The sequence below is a fragment of the Rattus norvegicus genome, chromosome 15 (genome assembly GCF_036323735.1).
Source record: "Rattus norvegicus strain BN/NHsdMcwi chromosome 15, GRCr8, whole genome shotgun sequence".
In the NCBI taxonomy this organism is placed as follows: Eukaryota; Metazoa; Chordata; class Mammalia; order Rodentia; family Muridae; genus Rattus; species Rattus norvegicus.
The window spans coordinates 106,482,675-106,492,078 of NC_086033.1; the positions used below are offsets into that span (position 1 = coordinate 106,482,675).

Here is a 9,404-nt window from a genome sequence, read left to right on the forward strand (position 1 = left end):
TAGGTAACCCAGTCACAAAAGAATACACAATGTATGCACTCACTGATAAGTGGATATTATCCTAAAAGCTGGGAGTACCCAAGACACAATTCACAGACTATATTGAAGCTCAAGAAGAAGGAAGACCAAAATGTGGATACTTCAGTCCTTCTTAGAAGGGGGAGCAAAATACTCATGAGAGGTAGAGGGCTGGAGGGACTTGGGAGGAAGAGAGGAGGGGGAAGGGAAAAAAGAAGGGCAGAATCAGGTATGAGAGGAGACTGGGATGATATACAGAGGGTCAGGATTTTGAACAGAGGTGTGTAGCTATGGGGGATGGAGAACTGGGGGTAGCCACCAGAAGTCTCAGATGACAGGAAAGCAAGAGGCTCCCAGGATCCAACAGGGATGAGATTAGCTGAAATGCCCAACAAAGGGGAGGGAGAATCTGTAGAGGCCATATTCAAAGGTTAGGCATGGACCCCTGTTGGGGGATGGGGCATCCCACCCTTCTCAAAATTTTTACCCAGAATTGATCCTGTCTAAAGGAACCACGGGGACAAAGAGTACAGCAGAGGTTATTATTAGTCCTAAGAAAGCATCAGTGTATAGCCATGGGATCTCCAACTGCATGCCAGAGTAACGGAGAGACTTTGACAGCCCAGGTTATCACAGTGCCTGCTGTTGCCACTCAGCTCTCCTATATGTTTTTCCACTGGAGTTATGAGCTGCCTGTCCTTCTGTCCTGTGGTATTCACAACAAACTTTCCTTCTGCAGTGTGCACTTGGGCGGTTCTTGGAAGAGTGAGGAGACAGCCTGTCAGCCTCTGCTCATTAACCTAAGGACCATGTGACCAGTGAGGTGGCCATCTTGTGATTTGGTCTGCATTATTTGTTGGAAAAATGCCACAAGAAGATCACACTGGGATTTAGAAGTTTCTGGCTAATACTTAGCCAGGTAGCCTTTTGTGGCCAGATTGGTCTACAAAGAGAAACAGCATTTTGGAAAAGTGAAATACCTTTGTAACCTAACATGCAATTGGTTCAATAAAGACTTCAAATTTCAAAAAAAAAAAAAAAAAAAAAAAAAAAAAGAAAGAAAGCATCAGTGTGTGTCCCAGCCCAGATTCCTGGCATCCTAGGTGGAAAAATGAAGGGTTCTGTATTGCGGTGATGCATTTTGAGTCACCTCTGCAGACTGTGAGCATCTCTGAGGCAGGAGAGGAGGGATGCTTCTTGTTATTAGTTTCCTGAGGCTGCTCTGGAAAAAAATGGGGCACAGCAGAGGCTCAGAGACAGAAATGCTCTTCCTTATGTTCTAGATGCCCTGACATCAAGGTGTCAGCTTGATTTCTTCTGACTTGTAGCTAGCAGCCTCTCTATGCTGTATCATGTGTTCCTTTTTCTGTGTCTCTCCTATCTTCCTCTATATCCCAGTTTCCTTCCACAAGGTGGGTTAAAGACATGGCGAGTCTTTGTAGCCATTTTAACCCAGTAGCCTCATTTTAACCTAATCACTTCTTTAAAGGCTCACCTTGCCTTAAGTTGAGGCACTGGGAGTCAAATCTTTAACATATGAATGTTGAGCATATGGTACAGCCCCCAACAGCTGCTGTGATTGGCTGGTTTTAGGGGGAGTTTATTTCTTCTAACATGTACTTCCTCTACAGAGCCTACTGTTTGTAGCTTGGATGGGGTGCTCCTAGCTAATACCTTTGGAAACTATATTAAAATCTCTGTAGAATATTTTCCCAAGTATTTCCCAGAGCAAACAGTTTCCTATCCTCTAGAAATATGAAGATTTGAGGGGATAGGGAGGTGGCTCACATAGTAAGGTGCCCATCTACAAGCTTGAGGACATGAGTTTAGTCTTCAGTATCTGCACTAAAATCTGAGCATGGTGACAGATGCCTATCATCCCATTTACAACAAAAACATCTACCTTTAAAAGATCTATTTTATAGTTTTAAGCTACGTGTGTGTGTCTATTTATAAGTGTGTAAGTGTGCACACTCACATGAGTGTGATGTGCATGGAGGAAGAGATATCGGATCCCCCTAAAGCTGGAGCTAGAAGTGTTTGTGAGATACTCAGTGTGAATGCTAGAAGCCAAACTCTGCAAGAAGAGTATACATTCTTAACCACTAAGCCATCTTTCTAGTCCGTAAATCAAAAAATAAGACAGCTACATCTTTTTTTTTTAACCAGGTTAGAGGAAGGCACTCTAGATCACGAGATTAATGTGGTAGATTTTTCTTTTTCACCTTGAGCTGTACTTCACTTCCCAGACTATTTTGGAGTTAGTGTGTGGCCATAGTTGTTAGAAGCCAATATCTATTCTCTTTCAAAAATACTTATTACATTAATACGTCGACTTACTTGTGTGTGTCTGTATACGTGTGTGCCAGGGTGTGTACATGGAAGTCGGAAGATAACTTTCTAAGGCTGATCCTCCCCTTCTACCGTATGGGTCCTAAAGATTGTCAGGCTTGGTGACAATCACCTTAATTCTCAGAGCCACTTCACTGGCTCTCTTTCTAGTTCTGTTGTTGTTGTTGTTGTTGCTGCTGCCTTTGAAGTCATGACTTTCATTCTCTAGGCACCAGACAGCAGTATATGCATTCCAATCAGAACAGCAGAGCACCCTGGAGAATAGAGAGGATACTTGACAAGGCCATTAGCACATTCTTCAGGCTTGTAGCATGTGACCATATCAAGAGCAGTCTCCTTGATCTCTGAGTAGCTTCAGCCTCCCACCCCAAAAATCCCCAAGATGGGATGGATGTCAGTGTTGACTATTTGCTGGGCTAGTCTGACTTAGGTTGTAATCCCTTGCTGGGTTCTGGTCAGCTCCCAGGATGCAGTTTAAGCCCACTTGTCCTTTCATGTCTCTGTTGGTATTGATTCATTGAATTTCTGGTTTAGTTTCTGTTTCTAGTTTGTTTCTGCCTCATGTAGTTACGCTGCTTTCTAGGAACTTGGAAAATTTCCCTAGAAGTGTAGGTGCTAGAATTCCACCCTTTATGAAGAGGCCCAAGTCACTTACCATGATCCAAGTTGCCATGCACTCTGCTTTCCTGGCCCAACCACTCTTCAAGATGTGTCTTTAGTTGAGACTAGTAATGAGCTGGGCCTCGTACAAAGTGTCTTGTCCCATCTCTGTGATCCTGTGTCTTTGTGTGTGAGCATATGTTGGTTAGCAAAAGCTTGTGGAAGATTCTGGGCTGGGCTGTGAAAGATGTTCAAAATTTGAGCAATTGGTAAAGAGTTCATGTAAATTTTCATGAGGGGTCACAATGACAGAAGGGAATAGTTCTTCTACCCAAGTCTGGATTGGTGAGGCAATGAGCTTCTTGGGGTTACTGACAGGAACATAGGAATTCTGGCAACTATGTCTCCTTTACCCAGCAGAGGTGATGACTCACGAAAATCATATCCCTGGGGTTTCCTGCACAACTTGTAGGCAGATCTACCAAAGATTCCCCCCTACCCCTGCCTCGTGATTGTTTAATTCTTATGTGACAATGAGGAGTGGCTTAGTGAACCTTGTAAACTTTCTGAGTCTTAGTTTAATGAGTCTTATGAGCCAAGGGAATATTTCAGTCCCTGGGAAGCAGCTATATAATGGAAGGGTGTACTTTCCTCAGTATTGGCCTTTTGGATGGGAAACAGGGTGCACCAGGCTCCACCATGTTCTCCTAAAGCCTCCAGGGCCCTTTCCTGTACACTCATACCCACCCAGCTATCTTCTGCACAGACTTTGCAAGCTCTAGACCTTGGAGCGGTCCAGGATTCGCTGCGAGTCCAGAGCCAGTTTACCTTCTCATATAGAGACCTCAGACTGCTGAAGGTTACATTTTTTCTTCCCTGCCACATTACTCACTCCAGCCTTAGTCAAGGAGTTGCTGGGCAGTCTGTAGGATCAATTCTATATTCTTTGAGTCAAGCCAAGCTTCAGGGTTTCTCTGCCCTCTCAGGACACTGCCCCTTCTCTTTTTTCCTATATGGGAAGCTACAATCTGTATTGATTTTTCCTTTCGGCTCAGTTTCCTCAGTGAATTGTCTACCTATTCATCTTCACCTCAGGGCCTCTGCAGGCTCACTTGAAGTGGCAGGGGTGTGTTTTGAATATGAAAGGTCCTCCACAGCTCATATGAGTGTACAGTCTCCAGCTGGCAGCTCTGTCTGGGGAGGAAGTTGTGAGATAGGGCCTAGCTGGAGGAAGAGGGTTATTGTGGGGAGGATGAGCCTTGAGGTTATTAGCCATGCCCTGTTTTCAGCCTCCAGTTCTGGCTTTGCTAAGATGTCACACAGTCTATACCCTCCATGGAATGAAGGGCACTATTCCCTCAAACTGTGGGTCCATTTAAGCTTCTCCATTCTGTAGCTTCTTGTGTATTTGGTTACGGGAATGAGAAGAAAGGTAACTGATACAAATGGGGGTCCCTAAGGGTTCATTTTAATTATAGCAAAGGAAGGTAAGTCTATTATGACTTTGAATACCAGCAGGCATGGTGTTTGTGGAAAACAATCTGAAGGGATGCTCTTTGCAGTTTCTGAGCTGAGCATTATCCCGCGAGTGAGGGGACTGATGCATAAGTTAAATGGGGTGGGATATGGAGCACTAAGCTAGCTGGCTAGGAAGCCATTTCCACAACCTTGAGTAGGTGGTTTTAGGGAATGGCAGCCGAAGTGAGGGTCACGTGAGAGCAGATTCGTGAGGCTGTGCTTGCGCATGGGAAACCATTACTCACACTGAGTGTGGGAGAGAAGAACCTGCTCTCGCTGGTTCCGGATCTCCAAGTTGACAATCTGTAAAAGCTGGAGGTACAGAGAGAACTCTGAGAAAGCCAGAGGTACAGAGGGGCGGCTGATTTAAAAGGGAGCCTTCGATTTCCGGTCGCAATCTGCCACGCCACAGCGTCTGTTCTGCCCTGAATGTACATCCCCACCCTCGCCCCTCGCGTTCTTCCCAATTTATCTTTTAGGAGCAGATCAGCCTTCCCAAGTCATCATGTCACATAATTCTTAGATCATTGTGGCTTAATTGCTATTTGATCATGTTCAGCCTCAGCCCTTGAACATCAAGGGAGAATTTACAGGAAGAAAAAAGAGATTTCCTCAGCACGGTGACACGGAGGCCCCCAGAGCTGCACACTGAGTCCCTTTGTACACAGGTTCTTAGCGGCACCGCACTGCATTTAGATAACACCTGCCGCCAACAAAGCCCCGAGCTGCGAGTCTTGCCGCTGAAGGATATAGAGCGTTTGACAGGAAGGCTGAGTTCACTGTCACTTCAGACATCAGCCGTGCCCTCCTTTACTATTCTGAGATACACTAATCATTCTGCAGAAGCAGCCTGGGAGAGTTTCAGGCCTAGGAATTCTGAACAACGGAGATACAATATAACCCATGTATCACTCAGATCACTTTCCTGCAGGCAAGGTGCTCAGCTTTTACCTGCCAGTGTTATCTCAGGTTGTATTTTGTTTGAGATAATAAGCCTTTGTGCTCGGAACAGACACACATTCAAAGGCGCTCACTTAATTTAAAAACAAGTTAAATGTACTGTTGTGGAGCAGATTGCTGTGTGCTTCTTGGGGCGTCTGGGGTTTATTGCTTTCTGAAGATGCACGTGTCTTGTGTAGATGACATGAGCTGCTGTAGCAGCAGTAGCCAGTGAGCAGTCCACAGAGTGTTAGCGACTGGCTGCTCTGACAAAAATCTGAAACAACACAAGGGAGGAAAGATGGTTCTAGAGAGTTCAGCTCACTGGTACTTGGCCGGGTATTATGGTGGTTGGAATGTGTAGCTGGAGCTGTTCACATCATTGCAGAAGGGAAGCAGAGAATTCTATAGGAAGGGAATATGCCCTCGAGGACCTGTCTACAGTGACTACGTCCTCCAGCTATGGCCCCACCCTCTAAAGTTCCTATAACCTCCTCGTAGGAACAAGTACCGAAAACATGATCATGGAGAAAAAAGTACTGAAAACATGATCATGGGGAGGGGGAATTTCATATTCAAACAGTACAAGGAACAAATTTTGTACTTGTTAAACACAGAACAATACACTAAATACTACACAGAACTACACATTAACTAAAGTAGTTTAATCATTCATTCAAAAATTATCATTATGATGGGGATGATAATTTTGATGATAGTGTGTGCACATGTGTGGACATGTATGTGAGTGTATGTATATGTATGGGTGCATGAGAATATGTGCATGTGTATGCACATGTGTGTGGGTGCATGCATGTGTATAAATGTGTGCAAGTATATGTGTGTATACATGTGTGTGTTTGTGCATGTGCATGTATGTGCATGTGTATGTGCTGTGTGCATGTGTCTATATGCATGTGTGTACTATGTACATGTCTATGTATGTATATGTGTGCACATGTGTGTGTGTGTGTGTGTGTGTGTGTGTGTACAAGCATACCAAAACATGCATATGGAGGTCAGAAGACAGCCTTCGGAAATCTGATCTCTCCTTCTACCATGGTCCCTGTAGATGGACCTCTTAGATTATCAGGGCTGAGTAGCAAGCACTTCTACCCACTGAGCCATCTCTCCAGGCCTAGTCACTCACACATCAGAGCACTTGAAGTCTGCTGAGCACCCAACACTGTGGATACCCAAGAGAGTATGGAAAGATATAGCCTCTATCACAGAGTGACTTACAGGCTAGTTGGGGATACAGAGGCCTCAAACAGAGGATTTGGTACAATGTACTGGGGGACAAAGGTCTTGGCAGGCTGTGGAGGAAGGGAGAGTAGTTCCGGAATGCAGAAAGCCCATTCAGTTCAGAAAGCCCAATCCAGCTGCATGTTTACCTGGACACCATACTTTACATCTAAAGAAGATCATGCAAAATGGTAAATGTAACATCACCATGAAAACCTGAGACTACCAAGAGAACTGAAAAGACATTTATATGAAAACCTGCATAGTTGTGTCCATAGCAATATTATTCACAAAAGCCAAAAGGCAGAGATAGCCCAAGTATCATCAGCTGATGCGTAGAGAAACCAAATGTGATATCCTTGCAGAATATTATTCCCAACAGAACAAAGAAAGAACTATACTGTGATGGGGATGGGCCCTGGAAACATTACATAAAGTAAAAATAGTCAGCCATATTCTATATGACTCTATTTATATTAAATTCCCAGGATAAATACACAGAGATAGAACATATATTGATGGTACCTAAATGATAGGGGAAGAGGGGACAAGGAGTAATTTCTAATGGGCACAGTGTTTCCTTCAAAGATGGTGGAGATGTGCTAGACAGGCATTGCACATTAGAAATTTGAATATAAAGATTGGGTTCCTGTTCTCAAGATCCTACACTTATGGATCCAAAATATTTAACTGTAACTAATGAAAGTCTGAGTACACAAGTCTGTACAGAGATGAGATTTCTTCCAAAGCATCAGAAACCAGCCAGGAAGCCAACAAACTGACTACAGAGAAACAGTCCAGGAAGGCAGCCTTCTCTACAGCAGGGAGCCCAGGAGGATATCACTGTCTAACGCAGCTATCTGAGGAAGCGACCTCCTGTCTAAGCTGATATTGTCACACTACAGAACTCCAGTCAGTTCATGTTTTGCCACTCTCAGCCCATGAACTAGCCTGGTGTAAGTTAAAGTAAAACCTTTTATTTGATTTGTTTTTGTTACTAATGAAAAAAGTAACTGCTACAGCACCCTATCTACAGCTTCATGGGGCCGTCTAGAAACTGACAGTGGTGAAGATCAGAAATCCTACCATCCTGGCAGTACTAGCATGGGGATCAAAATCAACACAAATAAAGAGAGGTAGTGGTCATGCACCTGAGCTGTGGCCTGTGATTGACCTATGGTAGACTACAAGTATGATCATATTTAAGACATGAGGTGGGGACAGAGGAGAAAGTAGGGGAGGTAGATCAGTTGTCTGGTTATCTAGTTGTTTATATGATGGTGTCAACACAACCTGCCATTTTACATTTGAGAACAGCTTTCTTTGCCCTCCCTGTCTTGTTTTCCTATTATAGATTTTGTAGCTGTTCTTTGTGTCAGGATTTTATGTGTGTAAACTGGGTGAGAAGTTAGACTCCCCTTGGGAAATACATGGAGTAGGAGTTGAAATGATGAGTAGGCTGGGAAATATTAAATCTTTATTATATAAATTCTTGTTGCTGTTTATGTTTCTATGTTTCTGGCTTTAAAGAAAAGAGAGCTAGAACATATTTCTTCTCGGGCAGAAATGTTTCAGAACGAGTGAGATTAGGGAGAAGAACATACTGGCGGCAATATATGTGAGTTACAAAATGTGACCTGATTAGGAGTATTTACTGGATCAGCAGCAACAAAGATGAACTGGTACTGCTCCACACTCATTATTCCTGCTATTTTGCCATCAGCTCTAGCAGAGTCCTTGGTGCCTGCTGTTAGGGGACAGAAAAGGCAGAGGGATAATTCTTACAATTCTTGATGCTGGGATGCTAGATACTGGGGGTGAGGCAGATGGAGGCCAGTATACCTGGCTGGAACTTAAGGTGTAGCTTGTCAGTTCTTAAAGGATTGTGTGATTGCTGTCAAACTTCAACCTGTAACAAAACCCTGGGGATGAAGCTGGCAGAAGTTAGCTTTGTAAATGAATGTCCAGGTGGCAAGAGGCCTTGAACTTCTGGCTTCTCAATAAGAATCCAGGTGAGAGGATAATTTCATTGCTTAGTCCAGTGTAGAAGGACATAACTTTGGGACTGGGGAGAAAGCACAGTTGGTAAAATAAAGACCTGAGTTTGGATGCACAGCATTCAGGTAAGAAGATGAGCCCCATGTGTCTTAATTCCAGTGCAGGGGAGTTAAGATAAGAGAATCCCTGAAGCTTGCTCACCAGTCACTCTAGCCAGTTGCTGAACTCTAGGTTTAGTGAGAGACTCTGTCTCAACTACTACATTGGCTAAGCAATTGAGGAAGACACCTGACATTGAACTCTGGTTTCCACCCACATGCACATGCATATGTGTATATTCACACATAAATACACACGTGAACACATGAGCACATGTACATGTAAACACACACACACACACACACACACACACACACACACACACACACACACCTCTTATGGCTCTGTTTGAAACTAGGGAAAGTTGAAGAGGAGAGTAGACAGAAATATCCCTTAAAGATGTCTATACCCTGATTCCTGAAGTGAGTGTGCTTTATGACTTCGTGAAAGAGTTTTCATATGGGACAAAGTATCTTTTTGTTTGTTGTTTGCTTACTCAATTGCTTGTTTGCTTGCTTTGTTTTAAGACAGGATTTCTCTGGGTAGCTTGGGCTATCCTGAAACTAGCTCTGTTGACTAGGACAAATGCAAAAGGGTAGAAAAGACCTCAAGGGGATGTTATTGGCTTGAAGATT

At 43.8% G+C, this 9,404-nt stretch overlaps 1 pseudogene; it reads left to right on the top strand.

Annotated features, from left to right (window-relative positions):
- The first annotated feature begins 581 nt into the window (after positions 1 to 581).
- On the top strand, positions 582 to 687 carry LOC120097221 (small nucleolar RNA SNORA44; annotated as a pseudogene).
- The last annotated feature ends 8,717 nt before the right edge of the window (positions 688 to 9,404 follow it).